This window comes from Neofelis nebulosa, chromosome 1 (genome assembly GCF_028018385.1).
Source record: "Neofelis nebulosa isolate mNeoNeb1 chromosome 1, mNeoNeb1.pri, whole genome shotgun sequence".
Taxonomy (NCBI): domain Eukaryota; kingdom Metazoa; phylum Chordata; class Mammalia; order Carnivora; family Felidae; genus Neofelis; species Neofelis nebulosa.
This window is the reverse complement of record NC_080782.1, coordinates 150868338-150894376: the sequence shown is the minus strand read 5'-3', so window position 1 is coordinate 150894376 and position 26039 is coordinate 150868338. Positions and strand designations below refer to the sequence as shown.

The window sequence follows — 26039 nt, the reverse complement described above, 5'->3', positions numbered from 1 at the left end:
CACTGGCTCAGAGTCAGTCCTGCCCCCATAAATAAGTAGTTGCAGACATAGGGGGGCTGGATTCAATGTAAGTGGATCCTGCCTTCACTCATGGCTGCTATGTTGCTCTCTGAAGTCCCATTGTGTTGGTGTTGAGGGGGAAATTGGAGACACCCCACTCTTTTGTTCCAGGACAGGGGACTTCACAACCTCCCCCCGCCCCCCCCCTTCATAAATCCCTCACAGAATAGCAATGGCAGGCAGCATCCACTGCACCACAGCTCACCTGAGTCTTTCTTTGGCGAGAGGCTGGGATTCAAAACACAAAATTGTAAAGGACCAAGCGCCATGCAGACCTGCTCCCCTTGTCAAGAGTAGAGCCACTCTGCACCTTTCTGATGTCCTTTATCCCAGAAAAACATTTCCACACCTTTGCCTTGCTCAGAATCCATGGTGTATCACTGCTAATAGCAGCAGCAACCAGGTTATCTGCCCTCTGTGGGCACCTCTGTCTCCTGCTTATGAAAGGCCTTTTGCTGGTGCCTAAAGGGTCTTTTGTCCTTGAAGATGCAATATATTCTCTTCCAAAAGTACTCCAGGAAGGGGAACGTTCTCCCCCAGTGTTCTCAGGAGATTCCTACACTGTACTATGCACTCTGGGGCCTGCTCCCTCCTCTCCAGGAGCTCCTGCCACAGCTCCATATCAGAGAAAGTCATGCCCTTCCAAATCCTCAGAGTTTGAGCTCTACACGCTCTTTGCAAAAAACAAACAAACAAACAAAACAAAAAACAAAAAACCTGCAATGCTCAGTACCTCTCACTCCATATTCTGTGGTCCCGAGAGGTTTTCTGCTTATGCAAAGTTAACACTGCACTCTCTGCACCTTTCTCTCTTTCTCTCCCTTTTGCTTCTCTACAGAAAGGGCTCCCTCTCCTCTCCCAATTCACTTCCACACACCTCACACCTGCCACACTGTCTCCTTCTAACCATGGAGACCCTTCTGCCAGTGTGCAGATGGGTTTCCTGGGTGTTCCAAGTGATCTGACCTAAACACAGCTGTGTTTGAGGGATGAGGAAAGCCCAGAGTTCCCCTACTTCACCATCTTAAATCCTTTGTTTCAGAATGTTTTATATTTTCAGTGTACAGATTGCTCACCAGCTTGGCTTATTCCAAAGTATTTTATTCTTTTGGTACTATTGTAAAGGTTTTTTTAATTTACTTTCTGGATTTTTTTAGACCCAGAGTCTATGACAGATGGTGACCCCAACGTGACAGAGGAAAGGGGACTATGGGCTGAAATGGGCAAGGAGCCCATGTGGCCAGATGGTGCCACAGAAGGACTGCAGGACACTGGGGAATGGTTAAGGAGCTCCAAGAAAAAAATGCACTGGGTACAGTCTCTACCTGACAAGGTAAGGGATAAAGTGAAACTATATCAGGATTCGCTGCTGCAGAACTTTTGAGAGATCTATCATGGGAAACTCCCTAGCCTCTGAACAAAAGTGCTATATTCAAATTCTTCAGTCCCTAGGAGACAGCAGGGACTAGTCTAAATTATAAGGCTCTCCTTAGATTATTGGCTGACCAACAAAATTGTCCTTGGTTCCCTTAAAGTGTGAGAATGAGTAGGAAAAACAGTAAAGGCCAGGCATTCTAAAGGGGCTAACGTCCCCCCTAAAGTAATCCTCACCCGGTCCATCATCCGCACCACCCTTCCCTGCTTGAGCTCAGACTGTGTATATGAAGACCTAGAGTTATTTAAAAAGGAGGAAAAACCTCTTTCCCCCTATAGTCAGACTGAACTGACTGGACTAGAGCCTCTGGCTCCTTTACAGCCAGAAGATACTCCTCCTCCCCCAGAAGGGTGGGACGATATGGAGCCTCTGAAAACCTCACCGACCAGCTCTGATAAAGTCCTCAACCCACAGCAAAAGTACATTTATTTTTTTTTTATTTTTTTTATTTTTTAATTTTTTATTTATTTATTTATTTATTATTTTTTTATTTTATTTTTTATTTTTTAATATATGAAATTTACTGTCAAATTGGTTTCCATACAACACCCAGTGCTCATCCCAAAAGGTGCCCTCCTCAATACCCATCACCCACCCTGCCCTCCCTCCCACCCCCCATCAACCCTCAGTTTGTTCTCAGTTTTTAACAGTCTCTTATGCTTTGGCTCTCTCCCACTCTAACCTCTTTTTTTTTTTTTTTTTCCCTTCCCCTCCCCCATGGGTTTCCGCTACGTTTCTCAGGATCCACATAAGAGTGAAACCATATGGTATCTGTCTTTCTCTGTATGGCTTATTTCACTTAGCATCACACTCTCCAGTTCCATCCACGTTGCTACAAAAGGCCATATTTCATTTTTTCTCATTGCCACGTAGTATTCCATTGTGTATATAAACCACAATTTCTTTATCCATTCATCAGTTGATGGACATTTAGGCTCTTTCCATAATTTGGCTATTGTTGAGAGTGCTGCTATAAACATTGGGGTACAAGTGCCCCTATGCATCAGTACTCCTGTATCCCTTGGATAAATTCCTAGCAGTGCTATTGCTGGGTCATAGGGTAGGTCTATTTTTAATTTTCTGAGGAACCTCCACACTGCTTTCCAGAGCGGCTGCACCAATTTGCATTCCCACCAACAGTGCAAGAGGGTTCCCGTCTCTCCACATCCTCTCCAGCATCTATAGTCTCCTGATTTCTTCATTTTGGCCACTCTGACTGGCGTGAGGTGGTATCTGAGTGTGGTTTTGATTTGTATTTCCCTGATGAGGAGCGACGTTGAACATCTTTTCATGTGCCTGTTGGCCATCCGGATGTCTTCTTTAGAGAAGTGTCTATTCATGTTTTCTGCCCATTTCTTCACTGGGTTATTTGTTTTTCGGGTGTGGAGTTTGATGAGCTCTTTATAGATTTTGGATACTAGCCCTTTGTCCGATGTGTCATTTGCAAATATCTTTTCCCATTCCGTTGGTTGCCTTTTAGTTTTGTTGGTTGTTTCCTTTGCTGTGCAGAAGCTTTTTATCTTCATAAGGTCCCAGTAATTCACTTTTGCTTTTAATTCCCTTGCCTTTGGGGATGTGCCGAGTAAGAGATTGCTACGGCTGAGGTCAGAGAGGTCTTTTCCTGCTTTCTCCTCTAAGGTTTTGATGGTTTCCTGTCTCACATTCAGGTCCTTTATCCATTTTGAGTTTATTTTTGTGAATGGTGTGAGAAAGTGGTCTAGTTTCAACCTTCTGCATGTTGCTGTCCAGTTCTCCCAGCACCATTTGTTAAAGAGACTGTCTTTTTTCCATTGGATGTTCTTTCCTGCTTTGTCAAAAATGAGTTGGCCATACGTTTGTGGGTCTAGTTCTGGGGTTTCTATTCGATTCCATTGGTCTATGTGTCTGTTTTTATGCCAATACCATGCTGTCTTGATGATGACAGCTTTGTAGTAGAGGCTAAAGTCTGGGATTGTGATGCCTCCTGCTTTGGTCTTCTTCTTCAAAATTACTTTGGCTATTCGGGGCCTTTTGTGGTTCCATATGAATTTTAGGATTGCTTGTTCTAGTTTCGAGAAGAATGCTGGTGCAATTTTGATTGGGATTGCATTGAATGTGTAGATAGCTTTGGGTAGTATTGACATTTTGACAATATTTATTCTTCCAATCCATGAGCAGGGAATGTCTTTCCATTTCTTTATATCTTCTTCAATTACCTGCATAAGCTTTCTATAGTTTTCAGCATACAGATCTTTTACATCTTTGGTTAGATTTATTCCTAGGTATTTTATGCTTCTTGGTGCAATTGTGAATGGGATCAGTTTCTTTATTTGTCTTTCTGTTGCTTCATTGTTAGTGTATAAGAATGCAACTGATTTCTGTACATTGATTTTGTATCCTGCAACTTTGCTGAATTCATGTATCAGTTCTAGCAGACTTTTGGTGGAGTCTATCGGATTTTCCATGTATAATATCATGTCATCTGCAAAAAGCGAAAGCTTGACTTCATCTTTGCCAATTTGGATGCCTTTGATTTCCTTTTGTTGTCTGATTGCTGATGCTAGAACTTCCAGCACTATATTAAACAACAGCGGTGAGAGTGGGCATCCCTGTCGTGTTCCTGATCTCAGGGAAAAAGCTCTCAGTTTTTCCCCATTGAGGATGATGTTAGCTGTGGGCTTTTCATAAATGGCTTTTATGATCTTTAAGTATGTTCCTTCTATCCCGACTTTCTCAAGGGTTTTTATTAAGAAAGGGTGCTGGATTTTGTCAAAGGCCTTTTCTGCATCGATTGACAGGATCATATGGTTCTTCTCTTTTTTTTTGTTAATGTGATGTATCACGTTGATCGATTTGCGAATGTTGAACCAGCCCTGCAGCCCAGGAATGAATCCCACTTGATCATGGTGAATAATTCTTTTTATATGCTGTTGAATTCGATTTGCTAGTATCTTATTGAGAATTTTTGCATCCATATTCATCAGGGATATTGGCCTGTAGTTCTCTTTTTTTACTGGGTCTCTGTCTGGTTTAGGAATCAAAGTAATACTGGCCTCATAGAATGAGTCTGGAAGTTTTCCTTCCCTTTCTATTTCTTGGAATAGCTTGAGAAGGATAGGTATTATCTCTGCTTTAAACGTCTGGTAGAACTCCCCTGGGAAGCCATCTGGTCCTGGACTCTTATTTGTTGGAAGATTTTTGATAACTGATTCAATTTCTTCGCTGGTTATGGGTCTGTTCAAGCTTTCTATTTCCTCCTGATTGAGTTTTGGAAGAGTGTGGGTGTTTAGGAATTTGTCCATTTCTTCCAGGTTGTCCAATTTGTTGGCATATAATTTTTTATAGTATTCCCTGATAATTGTTTGTATCTCTGAGGGATTGGTTGTAATAATTCCATTTTCATTCATGATTTTATCTATTTGGGTCATCTCCCTTTTCTTTTTGAGAAGCCTGGCTAGAGGTTTGTCAATTTTGTTTATTTTTTCAAAAAACCAACTCTTGGTTTCGTTGATCTGCTCTACAGTTTTTTTAGATTCTATATTGTTTATTTCTGCTCTGATCTTTATGATTTCTCTTCTTCTGCTGGGTTTAGGCTGCCTTTGCTGTTCTGCTTCTATTTCCTTTAGGTGTGCTGTTAGATTTTGTATTGGGGATTTTTCTTGTTTCTTGAGATAGGCCTGGATTGCAATGTATTTCCCTCTCAGGACTGCCTTCGCTGCGTCCCAAAGCGTTTGGATTGTTGTATTTTCATTTTCGTTTGTTTCCATATATTTTTTAATTTCTTCTCTAATTGCCTGGTTGACCCACTCATTCGTTAGTAGGGTGTTCTTTAACCTCCATGCTTTTGGAGGTTTTCCAGACTTTTTCCTGTGGTTGATTTCAAGCTTCATAGCATTGTGGTCTGAAAGTATGCATGGTATAATTTCAATTCTTGTAAACTTATGAAGGGCTGTTTTGTGACCCAGTATATGATCTATCTTGGAGAATGTTCCATGTGCACTCGAGAAGAAAGTATATTCTGTTGCTTTGGGATGCAGAGTTCTAAATATATCTGTCAAGTCCATCTGATCCAATGTATCATTCAGGGCCCTTGTTTCTTTATTGACTGTGTGTCTAGATGATCTATCCATTTCTGTAAGTGGGGTGTTAAAGTCCCCTGCAATGACCACATTCTTATCAATAAGGTTGCTTATGTTTATGAGTAACTGTTTTATATATCTGGGGGCTCCGGTATTTGGCGCATAGACATTTATAATTGTTAGCTCTTCCTGATGGATAGACCCTGTAATTATTATATAATGCCCTTCTTCATCTCTTGTTACAGCCTTTAATTTAAAGTCTAGTTTGTCTGATATAAGTATGGCTACTCCAGCTTTCTTTTGGCTTCCAGTAGCATGATAAATAGTTCTCCATCCCCTCACTCTCAATCTAAAGGTGTCCTCAGATCTCAAATGAGTCTCTTGTAGACAGCAAATAGATGGGTCTTGTTTTTTTATCCATTCTGATACCCTATGTCTTTTGGTTGGCGCATTTAATCCATTTACATTCAGTGTTATTATAGAAAGATACGGGTTTAGAGTCATTGTGATGTCTGTATGTTTTATGCTTGTAGTGATGTCTCTGGTACTTTGTCTCACAGGATCCCCCTTAGGATCTCTTGTAGGGCTGGTTTCGTGGTGACAAATTCCTTCAGTTTTTGTTTGTTTGGGAAGACCTTTATCTCTCCTTCTATTCTAAATGACAGACTTGCTGGATAAAGGATTCTCGGCTGCATATTTTTTCTGTTTAGCACACTGAAGATATCGTGCCAAGCCTTTCTGGCCTGCCAAGTTTCAAAGGAGAGATCAGTCACGAGTCTTATAGGTCTCCCTTTATATGTGAGGGCACGTTTATCCCTTGCTGCTTTCAGAATTTTCTCTTTATCCTTGTATTTTGCCAGTTTCACTATGATATGTCGTGCAGAAGATCGATTCAAGTTACGTCTGAAGGGAGTTCTCTGTGCCTCTTGGATTTCAATGCCTTTTTCCTTCCCCAGTTCAGGGAAGTTCTCAGCTATAATTTCTTCAAGTACCCCTTCAGCACCTTTCCCTCTCTCTTCCTCCTCTGGGATACCAATTATGCGTATATTATTTCTTTTTAGTGTATCACTTAGTTCTCTAATTTTCCCCTCATACTCCTGGATTTTTTTATCTCTCTTTCTTTCAGCTTCCTCTTTCTCCATAACTTTATCTTCTAGTTCACCTATTCTCTCCTCTGCCTCTTCAATCCGAGCCGTCGTGGTTTCCATTTTGTTTTGCATTTCGTTTAAAGCGTTTTTCAGCTCCTCGTGACTGTTCCTTAGTCCCTTGATCTCTGTAGCAAGAGATTCTCTGCTGTCCTGTATACTGTTTTCAAGCCCAGCGATTAATTTTATGACTATTATTCTAAATTCACTTTCTGTTATATTATTTAAATCCTTTTTGATCAGTTCATTAGCTGTTGTTATTTCCTGGAGATTCTTCTGAGGGGAATTCTTCCGTTTCGTCATTTTGGATAGTCCCTGGAGCGGTGAGGACCTGCAGGGCACTTCCCCCGTGCTGTGGTGTATAACTGGAGTTGGTGGGCGGGGCCGCAGTCCGACCTGATGTCTGCCCCTAGCCCACCGCTGGGGCCACAGTCAGACTGGTGTGTGCCTTCTCTTCCCCTCTCCTAGGGGCGGGATTCACTGTGGGGTGGTGTGACCCGTCTGGTCTACTTGCACACTGCCAGGCTTGTGGTGCTGGGGATCTGGCGTATTAGCTGGGGTGGGTAGGCAAGGTGCACGGGGGCGGGAGGGGCAGGCTTAGCTCGCTTCTCCTTAGGTGATCCACTTCAGGAGGGGCCCTGTGGCAGCGGGAGGGAGTCAGATCCACTGCCGGAGGTTTGGCTCCGCAGAAGCACAGAGTTGGGTGTTTGCACGGAGCGAGCAAGTTCCCTGGCAGGAACTGGTTCTCTTTGGGATTTTGGCTGGGGGATGGGCGGGGGAGATGGCGCTGGTGAGTGCCTTTGTTCCCTGCCAAGCTGAGCTCTGCCGTCCGGGGGCTCAGCAGCTCTCCCTCCCTTTGTCCTCCAGCCTTCCCGCTTTCTGAGCAGAGCTGTTAACTTATGACCTCCCAGACGCTAAGTCGCGCTTGCTGTCGGAACACAGTCCGTCCGGCCCCTCCGCTTTTGCCAGCCCGACTCGGGGGCTCTGCTTGGCCGGCGAGCCGCCCCTCCACCCCGGCTCCCTCCCGCCAGTCCGTGGAGCGCGCACCGCCTCGCCGCCCTTCCTACCCTCTACCGTGGGCCTCTCGTCTGCGCTTGGCTCCGGAGACTCCGTTCTGCTAATCCTCTGGCGGTTTTCTGGGTCCAAAAGTACATTTAAAAAGCCCACAAGGCTGGTAAATTCCAGCTGTTTCCCATTGTCAGGCAAAATGGGCAATGTGGCCTTGAAGGGCTGGTCTTTCCAATTGTAAAAGAGTTGCAAAAATCAGTTCACCTGTATGTCCATCACAGCCCTTTTACAATCGGTATTTTGGAAAATATTTGTGGCACTCATTCCATGTATGCCTGGGACTGGGGCTCTCTTATGAGCATCATTCGGACCCCACCCCAGTATGCTATCTGTGCTCAAGAGTTTAATGATGCTTGCATGACTCATGCTTTGCAGAACTTTATCACTGCTATTCAGGTGTCTTTTAAACAACTGTCTGACAAGGGGCAGTATCCCCAAACAAGGCAGTGAGCCCAACTTCCAATCACTGTCAAGTAAAACAATGCACTGAAATAGTGCAGTGGATTTTACACAGGCCATCCCTAATATAGGGGATTCTAACACTCTCTCTCTCTTACTGTTTCTCTCTATACATTCTTATTACTCTAACTATATGTGAGGGCTTCTCCCTCATTCATTCCCTGGATTAATAACCATGATAAGCTGACTGTCTCTGACTAGTCTACCTCAGGATAGAGATTTTAAGGAATATTCCCAAGCAGCTGCTGAAACTCCATTTGTTTCAGGGAACTTCCCTGTCTTCTCTGGCCCAACATGGACTGCCTAATTCCACTAGTGGAAAACAAAACAAAACAAAACAAAACAAAACAAAACAAAACAAAATAACACAAAACAAAACAAGAATCAGTATCTGCTCATCTATCTGAGGTGATAGGCTTTAGGACTACGTGAACTCTTTTCTCTGCCCTCGGTGCCTCAGTCTGCCTTCTGGCCTCTAGGCAGCACCTCACCTTTTCTGCCTCCCCTTCCCCTTCCTCCTGTTTCTGCACTGCCTGGGGTGTGGCCTGCAAATCTGGCTCTTCAATGCCTCAGACAACATGCTGCTCCTTGCTCCCCACTCTGTCAAAAGGCAAAAAACACCCCCTTAAACTTTAAATTTCCTCACTGGTTCCATGGGGGAAAAAATTAACAATGGTAAACTTTCAAGGGAGCACAGATAAAATATTATTAAGACAGGCATGTCTTTTAAATTATAGAACTTTATTCTACTAAGGTTGACTACAGGTCAAATAAGCTCACTTTATCTCTGTTCCAATTTGTTAGCAAACGGATGACTTAATGGTTACCTTTGCCTCATAGTTTTCATGGATAATTGTTAAGACAGATTTCAGGGTCTTTGGTAACCTAAAACTTTAACGTTTTGCTTAAATGGTAAATTGAATTAAGTTCTTTGGACATTTAGGCCTCTTTCAAATCTAATGGAATGCTGAAGCATTGCTTACTAAATAGGTTTATGCTTCTGACTTCTTATAATAAATAAATGAATAAATAAATAAACTGAGAATATTTAAATCCATGCTTTATGCTTAATGGATTTATAAGTCTACCACCTAAAAATATTTTTTTAATGTTTTAAAAAAATTTTTAACGTTTATTTATTTTTGAGAGACAGAGAGAACTAACAGGGGAGAGACAGAGAGAGATGGAGACACAAAATCTGAAGCAGGCTCCAGGCTCTAACCTGTCAGCACAGAGCCTGACATGGGGCTTGAACCCAAGAACCATGAGATGAAGTCAGTTGCTTAACTGACTGAGCCACACAGGTGCCCCCAATTTTTTTTTAAGGTTTACTTATTTTTGAGAGAGAGAGACAGAATGTGATCAGGATGGGGCAGAGAGAGAGGGAGACACAGAATCCATAGCAGGCTCTAGGCTCCAAGTTGTCAGTACAGAGCCTGATGTGGTGCTTGAACTCACGAACTGTGAGATCATGACGAGCTGAAGTCTGACCCTTAACTGACTGAGCCACCCAGGTGCCCCCCCAAAATTTTTCTCATGTAACAGATAATTCACAATTGATCACTACTTAGGTTTTCACTGGAGACTAAAGTTTCTAAGAGTTAAAATTCTGCTAAGTGTAGTTAAAACTGGGGCAAAAAAAAAAAAAAAAGCAACTCTGTTATGTGGAAAAGTAGGAGATACAAAAGAAAGATATAAGAAATGGAAATATATTTTTGTTAAAGGCAAAATAAAGTAATTTTGTCTTAAATGAAACTGGCTATTTTGAGAAAAATGGGTTGGGACAAAATCTAAGTGCAAAGAAAAGTTGTAAAAGGTTCATGAGGGAAAATCTTTAAAAAGGAATTTTATGTGTGGTCAGGATGGACTAAGGTTAAAATAAATGGTTTTTAAAAGTACACAGGGTTAAGATAAAGATTCCTCCTCCTTTGATCCAAAGGCTGGGAAAATGATAACAATACTCTTCATGCCAGCCTCCAAATCCTCCACATTTGCGTTGTTCCTGTTTGGCAAAAGAATGGATGCCATATAAGGGATGGATAATATAAGAAGGGCTTTTACTAAGATACAAGGGAGCCATTTTACTAAACTTATCCCATTGTATGCCATAAATGGGTATCCACGTGACTGAAACATACTTATATGGGTATTACTAAAAAAGACAGGAAAATAGACCTTAACTTTGGCTCTTTAGCCCCCTCCCTCAATGGCCAATGATCAATATGTAAGCTACTGCTGAGCAAAAATAAAATTAGTACATCCTACAACAACCACACACACACAAAATACATTATTGTTAATGGTGATAAATAAGCAAATAAATAATTTTAACAAAAAGGGTAAAACAACAGGACAACACACCCTTTCAAGTTGTTTTACTTAAGCCTTGGTTAGAAATAACCATTCCTTATAATCTACCAGGCCAAACAGTTGTAAAATGAGCACATGATATGCTCAAAAACATGTTAAAAAACAAAAAGTGGGAGATACCCCTGGTTGTCTGCATTACAACCTCAGCTCCTTCTTGATCTTGCTAGGATTACTCTTAACTTTTTAAATCTCAACACTCAAGGACTAACTGCAGTTGAGTGACATTCTTCAAAATAAGATAAACCCTCTCACCCTATGGTGCCATGCGAAACCCCTGAAGGGGGGCCCTAATGGACTGGGCCCACTAAACTTCTCATCTAGGGTCAAAGATATGCTTCTGTTCTTTCAGATTCTGGACTTCTCTTGTTTGGTGAAGCCTTACCATGGCATCATGGAGACCTCCAGGATATCTTCCAATGAACCAACACTTCCAGAGAATGACTCTGAGTGAGCAGCCACTGGTCCCCTTTTTTCAAGATGGAAGAAGCCTCTTCATGGACTCCTCATCCTGAAGCCACTCCACAAATGCAAGTCCTTGCCCCTGATATAACATGGGGAATCCTTAAATGCATGTCTAACCAAGCCAACATCCTCTTACAACACAACGATATTGCATATACCCCTAATTCACATATGATAGCCATGATTTCTGTCATTAACAAAAATTCAATATGTGTAAGCCTGATTCTACTCCTTTCCCCTCATTTGTCCAGGCCAAGCTCAATATTCATATTGGGTTCATCTCCTTAACCCACCTATACTTGATAGCTTAACACTCCTAGCCTGAGATATTCCTATTAGCAATAATGACAAAGTTCATGGAAGGAGCCAATCTTAACCCGCCCTTCCAAACTGAACAAGAGCATTGACTTTATATGCCAAGACCTCAATGGTGGCTTACTTCAGCACCTCCTATGTGTGTTACTAAACTCAACAACTTTTCTGCTTGCCTCAAACTAAAAATCAGCTGGCTTTCGCATGTACAGCCCAAAACTTCTACAAGGCCAGAAAATTTTCCCTTTTTCTCAGCCATAAGCTTTGATATACCTCAAAAAAACAAGCATATCTCATACTCCTAATGTTATAGCTTGCTCTAGTCTCAAATATTCAGACCACCCCTGGAATAATACTCCTTGGACAACCTGTTATGGAGAGACTGAGCATAATCTTCACTGGGGTAATTGGACTATTATTGACAGGGGTCCTAGAGGACATCTTGAAACAAAATATTCAATAAGACCATATCCTTTGGCCAGCCTAGTAGGGAGGATAATTCTTGGAAAAACGGAGCCTTGTCTGGCCCTATAATTTCTGCACATAAGGGGAAATTAAAAGGACCTTGGCTTGAAAAAAAAAAAAAGCCTTGGTTTGTTAATCTTTAGAAGCTAGGTCTTCCCTTCTTTATTTGTACTATTAGCCACAGCGAAATTTATGTAAAACAACATGCTAACCTAATTTGGGCCTCCCTGTACAATAACCGATTTACACGGACCACTATTTGTGTCCTTTCTCTCTACGTTCTCTTTGCTACCTCCACCTTACAGAGCCAACAACTAGAAAATAATTTAATATCTCTACCTCCCAAGGCTGGTTTATGTCCTGCATAAGTAATGATAAAAAAAAATTAAAAATAGACCTACCCTATGATCCAGCAATAGCACTGCTAGGAATTTACCCAAGGGATACAGGAGTGCTGATGCATAAGGGCACTTGTACCCCAATGTTTATAGCAGCACTCTCAACAATAGCCAAATTATGGAAAGAGCCTAAATGTCCATCAACTGACGAATGGATAAAGAAATTGTGGTTTCTGCTAGGAATTTAACCAAGGGATACAGGAGTACTGATGCATAGGGGCACTTGTACCCCAATGTTTATAGCAGCACTCTCAACAATAGCCAAATTATGGAAAGAGCCTAAATGTCCATCAACTGATGAATGGATAAAGAAATTGTGGTTTATATACACAATGGAATACTATGTGGCAATGAGAAAAAATGAAATATGGCCTTTTGTAGCAACGTGGATGGAACTGGAGAGTGTGATGCTAAGTGAAATAAGCCATACAGAGAAAGACAGATACCATATGGTTTCACTCTTATGTGGATCCTGAGAAACGTAACAGAAACCCATGGGGGAGGGGAAGGAAAAAAAAAAAAGAGGTTAGAGTGGGAGAGAGCCAAAGCATAAGAGACTGTTAAAAACTGAGAACAAACTGAGGGTTGATGGGGAGTGGGAGGGAGGGTAGGGTGGGTGATGGGTATTGAGGAGGGCACCTTTTGGGATGAGCACTGGGTGTTGTATGGAAACCAATTTGACAGTAAATTTCATATATTAAAAAAATTTATTAATTAATTAATTAAAATAAATAAATAAATAAATAAATTGTGGTTTATATACACAATGGAATACTACGTGGCATTGAGAAAGAATGAAATATGGCCCTTTGTAGCAATGTGGATGGAACTGGAGAGTGTTAAGTGAAATAAGTCATACAGAGAAAGACAGATACCATATGTTTTCACTCTTATGTGGATCCTGAGAAACTTAACAGAAGACCATGGGGGAGGGGAAGGGGGGAAAAAAAGAGGTTAGAGAGGCAGAGAGCCAAAGCATAAGAGACTATTAAAGACTGAGAACAAACTGAGGGTTGATAGGGGGTGGGAGGGAGGGGAAGGATGGGTGATGGGTATTGAGGAGGGCACCTTTTGGGATGAACACTGGGTGTTGTATGGAAACCAATTTGACAATAAATTTCATTTAAAAATTTTTTTAAAAATAAGTAATGATAACATCACCCAATTAAAACTTACCGCATCTCAACCTGGGTTCCTGTTAATAGCACTGTACCATATATACATCCATCAGGACTAGGTGCACTTTCCAAGCTTATTCAACCCTGGCACTCTGCTGTAAGGAAAAAAAATTTTTTTTGGCCTGTTAATCATGGGCATCCTCACAGCAGTAGGTGTTATCACCTCTGCCACTGTAACTGCAGTCAATCTGCATCATACTATCCAAACGTTCCATGTCCTTAATAAATTTATAGTCAACACTACCAAAGAATTTATAAGCCAAACTCCCATTGATAAACAAGCTTTGGCCCACCTCAAAGCTCTTGAGGCTGCAATGGAATTTATTGGGAAAAGACAAGAGTACTTTGTTCCTCCACTCTAAACTGCCCTGTGACTCTACCAGCATATCTGCATGACTGGCATTCCTTCTAATCACTCCCAAGCTTTGGATGCTGTCCAGACACACCTTCGCAGTGTCCTGTCTTCCTATCTCTCTGACAATATAGAAGATTTAGATATGACTTTGCGCTAACAGCTACAATACGCAGAGGATCAGCTAAAAAATGAATGGGCTGATTCCTGGGAAATGTGGCGCGACCTAAATCCTTTCTCACTTACGGCTAGCACCCATCTCAAATTCTGGATAACTTTGGGAAGCAGAATGCTTTTACTGTGTCTCTTTTTATGTCTTTGCAGAATCACCCTCCAAGCCATCCAAAAGCAAAAGAAGGACCAGGAGCTCATCATGACAGTCCTCAAACACGAAAAAAAGAAGAAAGGAAAGAAGGAAAGAAAGAAAGAAAGAAAGAAAGAAAGAAAGAAAGAAAGAAAGAAAGAAAGAAAGAAAGAAAGAAAGAAAGAAAGAAAGAAAGAAAGAAAGAAAAAAGGGGAACTGTGGGGAATAAGCTTACAAATTCCCTGGGCTTACATCAATGGGTTAGCAAGGCATAAAGAATTGAAAGCCATAGGATGCTCACACCCGAGTTTGGGTAATCAAGACAAGGCAACCAAGAATAGGGAGGTGAAAGGCACCCCAGAACAGAAAGGGGGTGCACAGCCCCCAGAATAGAGAGGGAGGGGCAAAGGCCCAAAAATAGGACGGTGCAAAGGCACCAATATAGAACACAGGTATATGAAATAAGCAAGATTAGATATTCAGGATGGAAGCACCCCCCAATTTAGTACTATAGCAGAAAGCTGCTTTCACAGGAAGAAAGGACCAAGAGAGGTAAACAGGTAAATTGGGCTATGGACCGCTGCACTGCAGGTGAAGCAGCCCAGAGCAGAAATGATTAATGAAAGAGAAGGTGCCTTGTTAACTCTGAGGCTATTTCCCCTACCTGTCTCATCCCCTAGACTAGCTAAGATGAACAGAGGTAGTGCCTTATGTCGCTGTAAACAACCTTCCACCAGACTGCCCGGCATTAGGTATTTGTTTTGTATTAACCCAAACCCCTAACCCTGAATATCTTCAAGACCCCCTTTCCCTCACATCCTCAAGTTAATGTTCACAGATTCATTGTCTCTTTGTTCACGGCCATCACCGTGTTTGTAAGCCTTCTGATCCTAATAAAAAAAGGGGCAAGGACCCTTATTCGGGGCTCTTGTCTTTTCCCAGACAGTAGCCATCTCTCATGTTCTGATCCTGCATCCTGCTCTCTTGCTAGACAAGAAAGAACTTTAGACCCAGAGTCTACGACAGATTTTTCATTTTTAGTATATAGAAACACAACTATTTTTGAGTGTACTGTATCCTGAAACTTTGTTGAATTTGTTCATTAGTTGTAAGAGTTTATTAGTGGATTCTTTAGGGCTTTCAACATACAAGATCGTGGCATCTGCAATGATCATTTTACTTATTTCTTTCCAATTTCCTTTTATTTTTTCTTGTCTGACAGTTCTGGCTAGGATTTCCAGTACTATGTTGAACAGAAGTGGCAAGAGTGGGCACCGTTGCCTGTTCTTAGAATAGTTTTCACTCCTCACCATTGTATATGATGTCAGCTGTGAACTTTTCATACAAGGCCTTTATTATGTTGACAGTGTCCTATTCCTAGTTTGTTGAGTGTTTTTATCATGAAAGGGTGAATTTTGTCAAGTTTTTTTCTGCATCAACTGAGATAATGTAGTTTTTGGCTTCTCTAAATTAATGTGGTATATTTACATTGATTTATTTTTGTATGTAGAACCATGCTTATGTCCCAGGAATAAATTCCACTTTGTCATGGTGTATAATCCTTTAAATGTGCTATTGGATTCAGTTTGGTAAGAATTTTGTTGACGTCTTTGCATTACAGTTCATCCAGGACATCAATCCATATTTCCTTTTCTTATACTGTCTTTGTCTGGCTTTCATATCAGGGTACTGATGGCCTCATAAAATAATTTTAGGACTGTTCCCTACTCTTCAATTTTTAGTAAGATTTTGCAAATCAGTTTAATTCTTCTTCAACTGTTGGGTAGAATCCTCCTAGAAGCCATCTGGTACTAGGCTTTTCTTTGCTGGGTTGATTACTGATTCAATCTCCTTACTTGTTATAAATTTGTTCAAATATTTTTATTTCTTAATGAATCAATATTTGTGGGTTGTTACTAGAAATTCATCCATTCTTCAAGTTATGCAATTTGTTGGCATATGATTGTTTATAGTATTCAAATTCTTTTTTATTTGTATGGCATCAGTTTTAATGTCCCCTTCCCACCTTCTATTTCTGATTTTTTTATTTGAGCCTTACCTCTTTTTTTCTTAATCTCAATAAAGGTTTGTCAGTTTTGTTTTTATATTCAAAAAACTCTAAGTTATGAGGAGGGAATAAGATGGCAGTGTGGTAGGGGGACCCTGGGCTAATCTCAAACACAGCTAGATCAACATCAAATCATTTTAACACCTAGGAAATAAATCTGAGGATTAAGAGAACAATATGCAAAATTTGAGGGATAGAACATGGCAGGTTCATGGTATGGGGAAGGGATTTGGGGGTGAAAAAAGCCATGGTGGTTCAGAGGAGTGGGAGCCCTTTTTGCAGAGAAGAGAGAGGTGGGGGAAGAGAGAGCAGCATGTCAGGTTTGTCAAGAAAAACACTCCCCCAAAACCACCGACAGGAATCATGAGGAACTGAATATCACAAGTTTTGGCAAACAGTGGGGCTGAAATTCTGAGTTTTTGGAAGTCTGCTGGAGTAGATCCACAAGGAGAGCGGTGCTCCTGGGGAGGAGGGGAAGCCTGGGAGTGGATTGGGGACAGTGTGATGTGGATATCCCCTGGGTCACACTCGGAGGGAAAGTTCCCCTTCCCTGAGTGCATTTGGAAGAGGGTACATAGCCTCTCCAAGGACAAAAGACCCGGGTGGCACTTTTGAGTGGCTGTTCAACAACAGGGAACAAAGGCATGTACAGAGGGCTGATAAAGTGGTCACAGCTTTTCACTGTGCTCACCATAAACTCCAGGCACCTATGTGGCTGTGAGATGCCTTTCCTGGGACAGAATAGCACTAGGCTTAGTGCTGCAAGACTCTCCTCCAGAGGTGGGAAGCAGGTCCTCACCTTGCCAAGTCCTTTAATACTTGGAATTTTGAATCCCCGTCACATGCTAGTGACAAAATACAAGAGAGCTGAGGCTCCAGGTGTGTCAATGTCCTGGGCACAGAAGGGTTAAGGACAGGGATCTGACAGAAGTCTGGAACACAGGAGAAAAGATTGTTCACTTGTCTGTGAGGGGTACCTGAACAGTGGTGGGTGCCAGTTCCCCCACCCAGAATGGGACAGCAGGTGACACCACCTTCTCCTGCTCACCAGAATGGATGGACTTCAGTGAGTAACAGAGTGCCCACCCATCCAGGCTGGAGCTGCTTACACCAAGCCCCACCCCACTGCACTCTACAGGATCATCTTTATAAGAGTAGGTCTGACTATGAGCCAGCACAGCAGGCCTATCCTCCAGCATACCAACAAAGAGCCGTCCTCATGCACCAAGTCTACTGATCATAGAGTGCTCCAAAGTGTAAGCTTCAGTTCTTCAGTTCTGGTCGAAATAGGACCAGGCTTATTATTTTTTTTAATCAGATTTACAGTTTCTTTGTTCATTTGTTTTTTTATTTCATTTTCTCGTTTTTTGCAACAGGCTTCTTTTTGTCCCTGTCCCTGCTTCTTCTTCTTTTTTGTGTTCTTTTTCTTTGGAATTAAGTTCATAGTTTTTGTTTGTATATTTGGGGTTTTTTTGTTGTTGTTTCTTCTCCTTTTCTTTCTTGGATAAGGCTTTTTTTTTTTTTTAAATCAGGCTTATTTTAACAAATAAATCAAACCACACCTAAAGATCCAAACATTCCTCACTGTATGCAAGGAGGAACTCTGTAGAGTACTGACTGGGGCAAAGAGCAGCCAAATCACAGGACAGAGTGCACACAGCACACACTAGAAAACTCTGAGGTGCCAGGCCCTTGATGGTGTATGATTCCTTCTTCATATGGCATTACACTCAGGAGCAGGAAATATAACAAGCTTTCATAACACGCAAAATACAGACACCTAGACAAAATGACAAGACAGAGTAATTCTACACCAAGGAAAGATCAAGAAGAAACCACAGCCAGGGATTTGCTCAAAACAGATATAAGTAATATATCTCAACAAGAATTTAGAATAATATTCATAAGAATACTAGCTGGGCTTGAAAGAAACATAGAAGACTCCAAGGAAATCCTTGTCGCAGAGATAAAAGACCTAAAAACTAGTCAACTGAAATAAAAAATTCTATAACTGAATGTATAAAATATAAAAACTGGATGTAATCACAAAAGGATGGAAGAAGTATGAGGGTTGAATAGGTGATATTGAAAATAAAACCATAAAAAATAATGAAGCTGAAAAGGAGAGGAAAATAAAACTATTAGATCATGAATAGAGACGTAGATAAATCAGCGATTCTATGAAGCACAGTAATATCTGTATCATAGTAGTCCCAAAAGAAGAGTGGGGAAAAGGAACAGAAGCTTTCTTTGAACAAATTATAACTGAGAACTTCCCTAATCCGAGGAAGTAAACAGGCATTCAGTCTGAGAGGCACGGAGAACTCCCCTCAAAATCAACAAAAACAGGTCAACACCAAAACATATCATAGTGAAACTTGCAAAATACAAACTTAAAAAGAGAGTTCTGAAAGCACCTACGGATGAAAGGCCTTTAACCTACAATGGTAGATACATAAGATACATTAGCAGTAGACCTGTCCACAGACCTTGGCAGGCCAAAAGGGAGTGTCATGATATATTTAACAGGCTAAATGGGAAAAACATGCAGCCAAAAATTCTTTATCCAGCGAGGCTGTCATTCAGAATAGAAAGAGAGATAGAGTTTCCAAGACAAGCAAAAACCAAATGAGTTCATCAACACTAAACCAGCTCCACAAGAAACACTGAGAACAAAAGAGAGACCAAAAGCAACAAAGACTAGAAAAGAACAAAAACAATCTAAAAGAATTCAACTTTACAGATAATACAATGGCACTAAATTCATATGTGTCAATAATTATTCTGAATGTAAATAGACTAACTGCTCCAATCAAAAGACATCGGGTATCATAATGGATAAAAAAAAAAAAAGATCCATTTATATCCTGCTTAGAAGAGCTGATTTTAGACCCAAAGACACCCCCAGGTTGAAAGTGGGGCAATGGAGAACGATCTGTCATGCTAATGGACATCAAAAGAAAGCTGGAGTAGCCATACATATATCAGACAAGCCAGATTTTAAAACAAAGATTGTAATAAGAGATGAAGAAGAGCACTATATCATAATAGTAGGGGACATTAACACCCCACTTACAACAATGGACAGATCACCTAAGCAGAAAATCAACAAGGAAACAATGGCTTTGAATGACACAATGGACCAGATTGACTTGACATATATATTCAGAGCATTTCAACCTAAAGCAGCAGAATACACATTCTTCTTGAGTGCACATGGAACATTCTCCAGAACAGATCACATACTGGGTCTCAAATGAAGCCTCAACCAGTAGAAAAATATTGCAATGATACCATGCATATTTTCAGACCACAACACTATGAAACTTGAAGTCAATCACAAGAAAGAATTTGGAGGGATCACCAATGCATGGAGATTAAACAACATCTTACTAAAGAATGAATGGGCTAAACAGGAAATTGAAGAAGAAATTTAAAAATACACAGAAACTGATGAAAATAAAAGCAGAACAGTCCAAAACCTTTGGTATGCAGCAAAGGCAGTCATAAGAGGAAAGTATATAGTAATTCAGGCCTTCCTAAAGATGGAAGAAAAGTCTCCAGTACACAACCTAACCCGACACCTAAACAAGCTGGAGAAAGAACAGCAAATAAAGCCAAAACCAGTAGATGAATGAAGATAATAAAGATTAGAGCAGAAACAAATGATGTTGAAATAAAAAAAAAAATCCAGAACAGATTAACAAGTCTAGGAGCTGGTTCTTTGAAAGAATTAACAAAATTGATAAACCCCTAGTTAGAATTATCAAAAAGAAAAAGGAAAAGACCCAAATAGAAAAAATCACAAATGAAAGAGGAGAGATCACAACCAACACCACAGAATTACAATTATAGGAGACTATTATGAGCAATTATATGCCAACAAATTGGGCAACCTGGAAGAAATGAATAAGTTCCTAGAAACCTATAACTACCAAAACTGAAACAGGAAGAAACAGAAAAGTTAGAGAGACCCACAACCAGTAAAGAATCAGTAATCAAAATTCTTCCAACAAACAAGAGTCCAGAGCTAGATGGCTTCCCAGGGGAATGCTACTAAATATTTGAAGAAGAATTAATAGTTATTCTTTTGAAATGTGTTCCAAACAAACAAACAAACAAACAAACAAAAGAAGAAGAAATGAAAGGAAAACTCCAAACTCATTCTGCAAGGCCAGCATTACCTTGATTCCAAAACCAAAGACCCCACTAAAAAGGAGATTGCAGACCAATTTCCCTGATGAACATGGATGCATAAATTCTCAACAAGATACTAGCAAATTGAATTCAACAGTACATTAAAAGAATTAGTCACCACAATTAAGTGGGATTTATTTCTTGGATACAGGGGTGCACAACTCTGTGAATATACTGAAAATATTGTACACTTTAAAAGGGTGACTTTTATGGTATGTGAATTACATCTCAATAAAGTTTTTTTTTTTTAAATCACACCCCCTTTAAAAAAAAGTATATGAAAAATCAGACTTCATCATACTCTAGCTTGCCAGTTTCATGGATTCTGGTGGAAGACCCCAGACTCCAAGGCCATAGAAAAGAGATTTTATTACTCATGACACAACAGACAACATGAGCTTCCTGCTCATGGTTCCCCCTATGCCCCAAGTGACATGGAGGATGGGATCAGGTGGATATGTCACAATGGGTTTGTGTCACAGCTGAGAATCTCCAAGCCTAGAAAATCCCCAATCTTTTTACAGGGGCTACAAGCAAACCTACTCACACTTTGTCCTGGAGAAAGATATTCTCTATTATCCTGGAAACCAAACAAAGCTGCTTTCTGCTCCAGAGGAAGACACTCTGCAAAGCTGCTTGTTTTTTTGTTGTTTTTATTTTTTTTAATGTTTATTTATTTTGGAGAGAGAGAAACAGAGTGTGAGCAGGGGAGGGGCAGAGAGAGAGGGAGACACAGAAACCAAAGCAGCCTCCAGGTTCTGAGCTGTCAGCACAGAGCCCAATGCAGGCCTCAAACCCACGTACTGTCAGATCATGACCTGAGCCGAAGTTGGATGCTTAACCAACTGAGCCACACAGGCACCTCTGCGGAAGCTGCTTGTTAAACAAACCTTGAAAAGCTCATCCAAATGGAAAGACAAGAGCCTCCAGGAGACCTGTCTCCCACACCTGGAACTCTCTTCCATGTCTCTGCATTATTGGGTCCTATAACGAATATACAAATGTGACTCTGGACTCATTTTTCTCAGGAGTTCAATTTCTTGGAGGAAACAAAGGCTGAGTTTGAGTCCTCTATGCTAGTCCTGATGTCCTCTGTCCTCACAGACAAATAAATGAATTGTACACTTACAGTTCTGTAAAGAACTCATGTTGTAACAAATGACCCAGAGAGAGAAATCAGACCACAGTTTGACTATCTCCTTGACAAGAAAAACCCCATTTTTCTACTGCTTCCCATGCCATGTTCACATCCACAGGGCATGTAGAGGGCCAGGAAACTGATACTGAAGCATCTCTATCCTGCAGTGGGGGTAGTGATGACCAAATTGTCTTCTGTATATCCTAAGATGTGACTTCTAAATAAAGCCCCATTCGGGGCGCCTGGGTGGCTCAGTCGGTTGAGCGGCCGGCTTCGGCTCAGGTCATGATCTCACCGTCCGTGAGTTCGAGCCCCACGTCGGGCTCTGTGCTGACAGCTCAGGGCCTGGAGCCTGTTTCAGATTCTGTGTCTCCCTCTCTCTGACCCTCCCCCATTCATGCTCTGTCTCTCTCTGTCTGAAAAATAAATAAACGTTAAAAAAATAAATAAATAAATAAATAAATAAATAAAGCCCCATCCATCCACACTGCATGCAGACTGTTTCTCCCCTGAGCACATTCTATGTCTGACAAACACTTGCTTCCACCTAGAAAAATTTTTTTTTAATTTTTTTAATGTTTATTTTTGAGGGAGAGAGACAGAGTACAAATGGGGGAGGGGCAGAGAGAGAGGAACACAGAATCTGAAGCAGGCTCCAAGCTGTCAGCACGAAACCTGATGCAGGGCTTAAACTCAAGAACTATGAGGTCATGACCTGAGCCGAAGTCGGACGCTTAACCAACTGAGCCACCCAGGCGTCCTAAGACTTGCTTCCGTCTCAAGCCTCCGCAACACTCCCACTAGTGTTTCCTCTGATGTGTGACGAGATTTGACTTCAGGCTGAAGCCTCGCCCACACTTCTTAGACACAAAGGGTTTCTCTCCTAAGTGTCTGCTGGTGTCTGAAAGGGCCACCTTTCAGCTAAAACTTTTCACTCATTCCCTACACACAAAGGGCCACTGCTCTTTCCCCGAGTGTGTTCTCTGGTGTCTGAAGACACCTCCCCCTTTTAGAGCTGAAGCCCGCATACCCTGCACACAAAACGTTTCTCTCCCAAGTGTGTTCCCTGAGGTCTGACCAGGGCTGACTTACAGCTGAAGCCACACCCACACCCTGTGCACAGAAGGCACAGCACAGCCACATGTGTGTACTGGTGCCTGAGGACCCCGAACCTCAGCCAGAAGCCCTGTCCATACTCCCTGCACAGAAAGGACTTCTGCTTCAAGTGTACTCTGTGGTGTTTCACAAGGATCGACAGCTGTCTAAAGCCATGCTCACACCTCTACACACAGAAGACTTCTACCCTGAATGCATCCTTGGATGTGCTATGAGGGTCAGCTTCTCAGTAAAAATCCATCTACACTCACAGCACAGAAAACACTTCTCCCCTAAATGTGACCTCTGATGTCTGCAAAGATTTGACTTCCAACTGCAGCTTCACCCACGCTCACGGCACACGCAGGGCCGCTCCCTCACATGCATCCCCTGGGGTCTCCAGAGGGATGACTCATTGCCAAAGCCTGCCCATAAGAGCCTCTCCTCTGAGTGTGCCCCATACAAGGGAGGTTTAACTGCTGGCTAAGATCCCTCTCACACTCTGCCCAACTGACTGGTCCACATCCTGAAAAGTCTACCCCCTTCAGCCCTCTGTCTCCTCAGGGATTGCCCTCTTTACCAGGCTGGGCTCTGTGCCTGCCACTCTGCTTATCTAGTTCCTTCTCTAAGGTGTAGAGGCTGTCCCAGGGCTGGGCTGCAAAGTGCTGCTAGGACCCTCTGCTTTTACTTGTCCTCCATAACAAGGACTCGGTGTCTTCTGTCTCATGTGCTTCTGCTTGGCCACCCTAGCGGGTTTGTGCAGAAAGTTGTTGTTCTTGTGCCTTTGGATCCTCTCGGCAAATATCCCCTGGCTGAAGGTGGTTTTCTGCACCCAAGACTGGGACGATCCTAGGGGGATGGCTGAGCCAAACATGTTGGCTGAGGAAAGGTTGACTGCAGAAAGCCAGAGGGCAATCAACACAGAAATGGATTTCTGGCTTGGTTCTGCTCAAGAGAAAGCAGTTTTTGTCAGAGCGGTCCTAGATGAAGCAGCCACTCCTCCGATCTGAAGACTTGCCCCTCCAAAACACATGTGGCAGGTTTCCAACAAAAGCTCTGTATACCACCAATAAATCCTCTACAAAAATGATTTTTCTTTCCTCTTTTACCCATAACTGAAATCGAGAAAATTCATACCAGTAGAGTTTCTAAGTGTTAGTCAGACTAGGAATCTTTCAAGTAAGCAGCAGAAGCCATTCTATAAATGGCTGTAATTATAGTCAGCCTTTTTGCCCTGCTACACTTATTTTATGATATAAATATCTGACACACTGTTTTCTCCTATTGAAGATAACAAACCATAGGTGGAAATGTCCACAGGGAACTTCCTTATAAAAACAGTGACTGAGTGGCACAAAAGTTGCCTGGTCTGGAGGGACAATCTCCCCTCAAATATAATGTGTAAACTAAATCTGAATTGAAGTGTCCAGCCTCAAAACAATGTGAGGACCACTAAGGACATGTGGACATTCAAAAGACAGAGATGGTCCAGGGCCTGATTACTGAAAGGATTTGACTTCAGATGCCCACAGCAATTCTAAGACTCTTCTCCAATTTTTACAAATCAAAAAGTAAAAATCCAGCATTCCAGACTAGAACCTGGTCATAATGTGTGCCAATTCATATTGGATGAATAGGGGTTTCTGTTCTGTTTATTGCTTTTGCTTTTGTTTAAGCTTTTATTTAAATTCCAGTTAATGTACAGTGTTTCAGATGTACAATATAGTGATTCAACACTTACATACAACACCCAGTGCTCATCACAAGTGCCCTCTTTAATGCCCATCACCTATTTCACCCATCCTGCCATGGCTCTCTACTTTGGTAACCATCACATTGTTCTCTACAATTAAGAGTCTGTTTCCTGAGGGGGCACCTGGGGGGCTTAGTGAGTTAAGCATCTGACTTCAGCTCAGGTCGCGATCTCACAGTCCATGAGTTTGAGCCCCACATCAGACTCTGTGCTGACAGCTCAGATTCTGTGTCTTCAGATTCTGTGTCTCCCTCTCTCTCTGCCCCTCCCCCACTCACACTCTGTCTCTCTCTCTCTCTCTTTCTGTATTTCTCTCTCTCTCTCTCAAAAGTAAATAAAACATTAAAGTTTTTTTAAAAAGTTAACACTCTGAATACTTACTATATACCAAAGACTGTTCGGTCACTGTGCGTGGCTTGCCTCATTCAGGCCTCTGAACAGTCCTATTTACCATCCACTCTTTACAGATAAAGAAACCAAGCACAGTTAAAGTCATGTATCTTGCTCAAATTAGTTTAGCTAAAAAGTGGCTGAGCTCTGTAAAAGGCCATGCACTTAACCTGTCAACCTGTGAGCCAGTCCTTAAGTAAGGTTGGGGGTTTGGATACAAGGTTGACCATGCATGAGTTGATAAGTGTAGGGTCTGGGAGATAGAGTCCTAAGGAGACCTTGTATTATTTTCTCTACTAAAGTGAATGTTTGAATGTTTTCCATAATATAAGGTTAAAAATAAAGGTTCCAATGCCTGAAGTCCACCAGTGATGCCTGTATTTGTAAATCAGGTGCCATCTAGCAGCCACCTAGGGGCTGTGACAAAGAGGCCTGGACCCAGGGGCCACCACCCTACCTCCCCCACCCAGCCACCACCAACCTCACAGTCCTAACCCTGGGAGTGGCCAGTTAATTAAGAGCCACTGTCTAAAGCAGAACCAGGCAAACCAACTCGTCATCCAGGTTTCCAGCCAAACCCAAAGACGTTTGAACCATGCCAATATCCCCCACCAGCAACAAACCATGGGACAGCAAGCCTGGAGAAAGAGAAGTTGCCCTGATCACCCAAAAACACGCGTGTAAAGGGACCTACTCCCACCCCAACCCATTCGCACCTGGGAATATTCAGCAGTTTCCTCTAAGCCAAACTTCGTTCCACTCTCCAAAATCCCCTTTGTTCCAATCCCAAAATCTCCATGACCAAACAGCACCCCTTTCCCAGTGCGACGGGCCCAGCCAGCTTCTGCCAAACACCTTGACATCAGTCAGGTTAGAGCTCCACCACCACCACACCGCCCAGGTTTCACGCACCTCCCCTCCCACAGGAGTCACAGCGCCCCTAACCACCACCAGGGGATGTTTGCTCCCAAACCAAGACTATGTCAACACCACAAAACCCCTAAGGTCTTCCAACTTAAGCCCCAAATACCACGTGAAGAGAGAACTAGAGACGTGCCACCACTGCCACCACTACAGTGGCCTAGAACGGTCCCGCACGCCACCCGGCCTCAAAAGAAAAGCGTGGCTCCGCAATCCTGGGGCCCCTGCCGGGGCCGGAGACGTGCCCTGCAACCCTAGGATTCACCGCCGAGCCTCACATCACCCCTTATTCATTCCTCTAATTCACTCCTCAAATTCATTCCTCCATTTGCGAGTTGTTTACCCACCCACACCCACAAATAAAAAGAACAATTTGGGAAAGCAACCCTAAGCCTTGCCAGAGACCCAACC

At 42.1% G+C, this 26039-nt stretch overlaps 1 protein-coding gene across 9 annotated transcripts in view; it reads right to left on the bottom strand.

The window, feature by feature from the left end:
- The window catches only part of LOC131517576 (putative olfactory receptor 2W6), an 84224-nt gene that overhangs the window by 57573 nt on the left and 612 nt on the right, over positions 1 to 26039 (bottom strand). For 3 of the 9 annotated variants that reach the window (XR_009264671.1, XR_009264673.1, XR_009264670.1), the window contains exons 2-3: positions 13409 to 13505; positions 10978 to 11136 (exon numbers count right to left, since the gene is read on the bottom strand). The exons of 1 other annotated variant lie outside the window; for it this stretch is intronic. The gene's annotated coding sequence lies outside the window, so the exon portion shown is untranslated. Of the gene's footprint in view, positions 1 to 10977; positions 11137 to 13408; positions 13506 to 26039 lie in introns of those variants that run through there. 5 more of the 9 variants (XM_058739894.1, XM_058739902.1, XM_058739862.1 and 2 more) reach the window with 4 other exon arrangements.